We start from the raw sequence: 6,000 nt of genomic DNA on the forward strand, positions 1-6,000 counted from the left end.
CATGCATGAAGAATGCAGTAGATAGGTTCGTTGTCGACAGAAATGTTACCTGTAGAATGGCTTTAAACGTGTTAAGAAAGTTATTTATAAGGAAGTCGGAGGGTACGCATGCTTTGCAGACTTCTAACCAATCTTTCTTAAGCTTGAATATTGATCTAAAATAATAAATAATAGTCCGGCTGGCATCAAAAAATCACTCGCTAAAATTGGATCCGACCGATGTCTAGCCGAGAGATATCTAGCCAATTCGCGATGTAATACAACAAACCTTATCTTTATTTATCGACGTCACCGAAATTTACGGCCAGTTTTGGTCACCGGGTCTCGCGGGCATCCGGCTTGAATTATGGCGCCCTTTGGATGCCGCTGCAACATTAACTTCGACGCAAAGGAATGGCGTTTGTTAATAATTTATAATGGGCAACGGGAATGTCGTAAGTTCGTCGTCATCGCTTGGAAGGTTCGTTTCTTGTCGTTTTGGTGGGAAATGGAAATCGATATGTATGGGGAAACCTTAACGAAAGTGGTAAAATTAGTGTTATATTAGAAAAAAAAAACAGCAACAGGAAATGCAAGACTTGCATAAGATAATGACTTACGTGCTGTACTGAACTCTTAGTAATACATTAGAATATTTTAGAGTCCATTTTTGATAATATAAAGAGTGGGCAGAGACTTATATGAGATTATGGGAAAGCATGTTTTATGAAATATTTTCTACTTGTCTGTGTGGACTATTCATATATGCAAAATTTATACGAGCATCTTCTTCTTCTTCTTCTTCTTGGGGTGCCTATTCATTCCGAATGTTGGCGACTAGCATGGCTATTCTTACTTTGGTGGCGGCTGTGCCGAACAGTCCACTGATGGTCATTTTAAATTATTTTCTTAGGTTTTGAAGCCCGGAGATTCGTCTTCGTCCTCGTCCCCTCTTGGCATACACTATTCCTTGTAGAAATTAATTGGAGGAGGCTATATCGTAGTTAGTTTCTCATCTCATCTCAGTTTACCTTTCTTAATTGCTGTAACAACTTCGCATTCCTTTTCTATTCTGCGTATTACTTCATTATTTATGACTCGGTTGACTCAGGGGGTTGTTAGGAGAGCGTCCAAGCCTCCGCTCCGTATAATAGGACTGAAAAAGTATAGCACTGTAGCACGAAGCGGCAAGTCGTGGCTTTTAAAGAAGGTGCTTATCTATATAAATGCGGTATTGTCTTTTGCTATGCGTTGTCTTATTTCCAAGGAGTGATCCCATTGACTGTTTACATTCGTGCCAAGATGCTTTCAACGCTGGACTTTTGCTAATGACTATATATTTTGTCTTCTTTGTGTTCATGTCTAATCCGCAATGTTGGCTAATTTCAGTTATACATGTCATCAGTGTTTGTAAGTCTTCTAGACTGTCTGCGAATATGCCTTCGTCGTCTGCGTATCTGATGTTATTCAAACGTTGGCCGTTAATTAGTATGCCTTGATCACATTCCTCTAAAGCTTGTTTGAATATATGTTCGGAGTAAACATTAAACAGCATGGGGGACAGTACACAACCTTGTCTCACTCCACGCTCTATTGAACATAAAAGATTACTCTACTCTACTCTTTTGTTAGCGTTTGGGTTATAGTAAATATTTTTGATGATTTTCAAATCCTTATAATCTATGCCTAACTCTTCTGGCAGTCCGTAGAGCATGCATATTTATTTATAGATATATACAGTTGACTGCACCTGCACTCTGGAACTAGACCTCGATAGTAAAAAGTACTTTTCGTGTACTCAGTGTTATTTGTTCTCGCTTGTGGATGATATTTAGAAAGGTCTTAAGTACGTGGCTCATAAGACTTATAATTCTATATTCATCACACTTTTTTGCATTTGGTTTCTTTGGTATACATTTTATTCCGTTATCATCCATTAACTTTAAAAATTCTGAGTAAACATTATCAGGTCCTGTTGCGTTACCATCTTTGTTCTCGCTTATAGCAGTTCGGTTGTAATCAAAGGCCCAATCATACATTCTCTATGTTACTTGTGTTCACCCCTAAATATTTCATCCAAGCGTCCTTGCTTTGTTCTAATTCCATTATTAAGTTTTTTCGAGTATCCATCAGGCGTCCAACTGGTTTAGGCTTATATAGGCCTGCCGTCTCTTTGACCTTTTTGCGGAGATTGAGTGTGAGTCATGCTCTTATTGGAATAGTTGTATTTCTGTGCACTTTTCCGTGAATCATTCCTTTTTTGCTTTTCTAACAGCATTTTTATTTCCTATCCTATGTTGCTATATCTTACGTCCTTCTTTCATCACGTCTAATGTCTCTTCAGGCATGCATTTCTTTCTCTTTGCTGTTGTTTTACGAAGTTGTTGAATATGTCCTGAATTATTGTAACTAGTTTTTCGAGTTTTTCTTCTGCATTGGTGGTATCCGTGTTAATATTTAGATGTTCTTTTATGTACTGTTGTGCCTGCTATTTTATGCTTTCGTTTTTTAGTTGACTTATGTCGTGTTTTTTGTTTTTTGTTTGCTGAATCACTATGTCATGACGTGGTTAAATCGTTAACTAACTAACCAAAACTATCTCATCTGCTTTGTCAGCAGCGGGGGCATGTATCTGATATTAGATTTAATTGGGATAGGATTAAGCTGGATGAGTAACAGTCTCTCTTTTATTGGTATAAAATTTGTAACGTGTCCTGGCAGTTTGTTCATTTAAAATGATACCCACTCCTTTTATATGATCGTCGTGGAAATTTCCTGATTAATATTTTGTATAATTGTTGACGGCACATTGACCAGAGTCTGTCCACCGCATTTCGCTCACTCCCATTATTTCTAATGATATTCTTTTCATTTCTTTTATAGCGTTATGAATCTTGCCTGCTTTGTACATGGTTTTGACTTTCCAAGTACCAATCCTAGTGCGACGAGTTATTTTTCTGTACGCATTATAGTGCTGACGAGGATTTCGTTGGCTGACAACCAATCTTCGATATTTCCATTATGCTTTAATGTGCTCATTCTCAGGCTAGTTTTGGTTCGCCCCGAGTATTTAATTTCCTCGGTACCACCCATATCTGGGAGGCGTTCCCTATCCACCACCTGGATCTGGCAACTCCGCACGGGGCTTCCATCCACAAAAATATATTTTTGTGTTGCCACGCTTTTACGATAGATGCGGCAGAATTGAAAATATTTTCAAAATATATGTCTTTCGATTGAATGCAACCTCGTTAGAACTATTGCTGGAAATAGACATATAGAATGCTATCACTTAAAACTCTCATAGATTCCAGAACATACCATCTAGTATGTTCGAAGGTTGGCGACCAAAATGGGAATCTTCACCTTGGAAACAATTCCACTGATGTTTTATTGTACCAGGAATGTCTTCTTCTATCGGGTGCTCTTTTTCCGCCTATTTTACCCTGTATGTGTCACCACCCATTACGTGACCGGAGTGTTCGAGTTTTCTTGTCATGATGGCGTAGGTTTGTGTGTTCATACAGCGCAATACTTGCTCGTTCTTGACTCTATCTATCCACGAGATCCTCGGGACTTGCCTATACGCCCACATTTCGGCTAGGCTACTCTTTTCACACCTTTGAGACTGGACATGCCTCCATTGTTATTTGATGTTGTACGTACATATTTGAATTTCGAATAAGTAGCACTTTTGCTTGAATGTATATTGTCAACGGATGTAATTAATTTTTTTCTAAAATACCCTGAGATTGTGATTGTTCCGTAATTTAAGTTTAGCCAAGATTAACGTAGCATTACGGCCAGAAAATTATAAAATCGCCGACGGAAAGAAAGTTACAAATATTTTTACTAAAACTAGTGGAATCAAAAATTAGTTGGTCTACGATGTCCGTCTAACGTCATCGTAAAGAACGTCTTTAGGTATCCATCAACGTATAAATTGACGGGATAAAAGAAACCTAAATGATAACCAACTGCGACATCGGGATAGATAAAGTCCTGACGTAATTGTGTTTATAATAAAAACTAAGACTATCGCCCTTTAAACCATCTTATCGAAAGTTTTCGGTTTGTCTCGTAGTGATTTTTAACATTTGCTAGTGCCATCTGTTGGCAAGCAACTGTAGTACCAGCAATAACACGTTGGATTCGTTCTACAGGTATATTTGTGATATTTTTTCATTAATTTTCTTCAAATATTCGATGAATAATATGCTGTTTTATTTATTTAGACTACTATAATTACGAGAAAAAAATATAAAATATTTTTACTAATTTCATGATAATATATGTTTTCTTTTTGTTGTAGTTTCGAGGCACAACCACTTTGACACAACACGACAACACAACACACACAACATGTTTCGACTGAGAGTAAATATAATTTTCTCCGGAACAATAAGCAATACATTCCACAAATCTGTTCACGGTAGATCTGGACATAGCTAAATGGGCGTGCAATACTTTTAAAGTATTAGTAAAATTTTAACATTCATTCGTTCAAATAAATTATTGTTTAAATAATGAATAAATGTTATGTCATACTAATTACCACTAGAGACCATGTCCTGGGAGGACTCTTAGGAATTCTTCATGATTGTCTGTCTTTTCCAGATTGGGAATATTTGCCAGTTCCTCAATCTCGGTGAGCCGAAGCTTGTTCTTCCCAATAATTTCTTGGAAAGTCTTTCGGGCCACACCCGATCCCTCTATCTTGTTTTCTAATTTGTGCATACCTCTGTTATTGGTTGTATCTATATGGTCTAATCTTTTACACTCTTTTTAGAGATCTAAGAAATTTCATTTCTGATGTCTCGATCAACCTATCGTTTTCTAGTCCATGCCTCGGATCTGGGTTTCTTTCCTGGTTTTTGCTTTAAGTATTCTTATAGCCCTTTAACCGCTGCTAGTTTTAATAAGGATATCTTTGTCTTCCTCGTAAGTAATATCACAACCTAAGTATTTGAAATATGATACCTGGTCAATGGTTTAATTATCTACCACGATTTTCCTACGAATTGGTTCTTTTCCTATAAACGCATGGTTTTATGTGAGGATATTTTTTAATTGGAAGTTTAGTTTAGGTTGTTTAATTTAATTAGGTTTAGTGGATTGCCAATTGCAGATAACCTAGTCATCAGCAAATCATAACATTTAGAAAATCGTGGCTGGTTGATTTGTATTCCCATTGGTGCAGTTAGTTTCCATTCTCGTACTAAATCATCCACATATATGTTGATATGTAGACGAGAGAGTGCATCCTTGCTGAATTGAATTTATTTAGAAAAATATATGCCGTCTAAATGATTTTTCCTATATGTGCATGACAATGTTAAAGGTATCGTAAAAACGGTATATAGTTAATTAAATTCGTCATTTTTGTCTATCCTGATTTGCATAGTTCAGGCGGCAGAATCAGTCTCCAAAGTTTTAATGGCAACTATTCCGCTTTTTCGCGGTCGCGCGAATACGTAAACATGGAGAACATAGTTCGACAAATACTCGCCGGATTAAAACAATCCGGAGACTTCGAAACACGCGGCGCGCCATGGTGGACGTGGCTCGTTTTTATCCGGTCGGAAATAATAATTTTGAAAGCCAGCCAGATGGGATTTTTTCATCTTTAATCTACCGGACGCACATGGTAACGTGTGACATCACGAACAATTTGAGAAAACTTTGTTTAATATATTTTACGATTTTTTTTGTTGGACAAATAACGAGAATTATTATTATAATATTTAGTGTAGATGTTTGGTTGAAAATAATAATAAAGTGGCTTTATTAATGAAGATTTTAATACAAGAGTGGCAATATTCGGGAATTGCGCTCTTCCATATAACCACAAGAACCTAGAAAACAGAATACATAAAGAAAATATCCAAAGAAATACGCAAGGATTATCATAATATTTAAAATCATACAATATACCATTATTTTATAATACTAGGATGATTGTTATTATAAAGCCCAAGAAACAGACACACATAATAAACTCAGACACTTTTGCTAGATACT

This window comes from Cylas formicarius, unplaced genomic scaffold, assembly GCF_029955315.1.
Source record: "Cylas formicarius isolate icCylForm1 unplaced genomic scaffold, icCylForm1.1 PGA_scaffold_8__14_contigs__length_24414737, whole genome shotgun sequence".
NCBI lineage: Eukaryota > Metazoa > Arthropoda > Insecta > Coleoptera > Brentidae > Cylas > Cylas formicarius.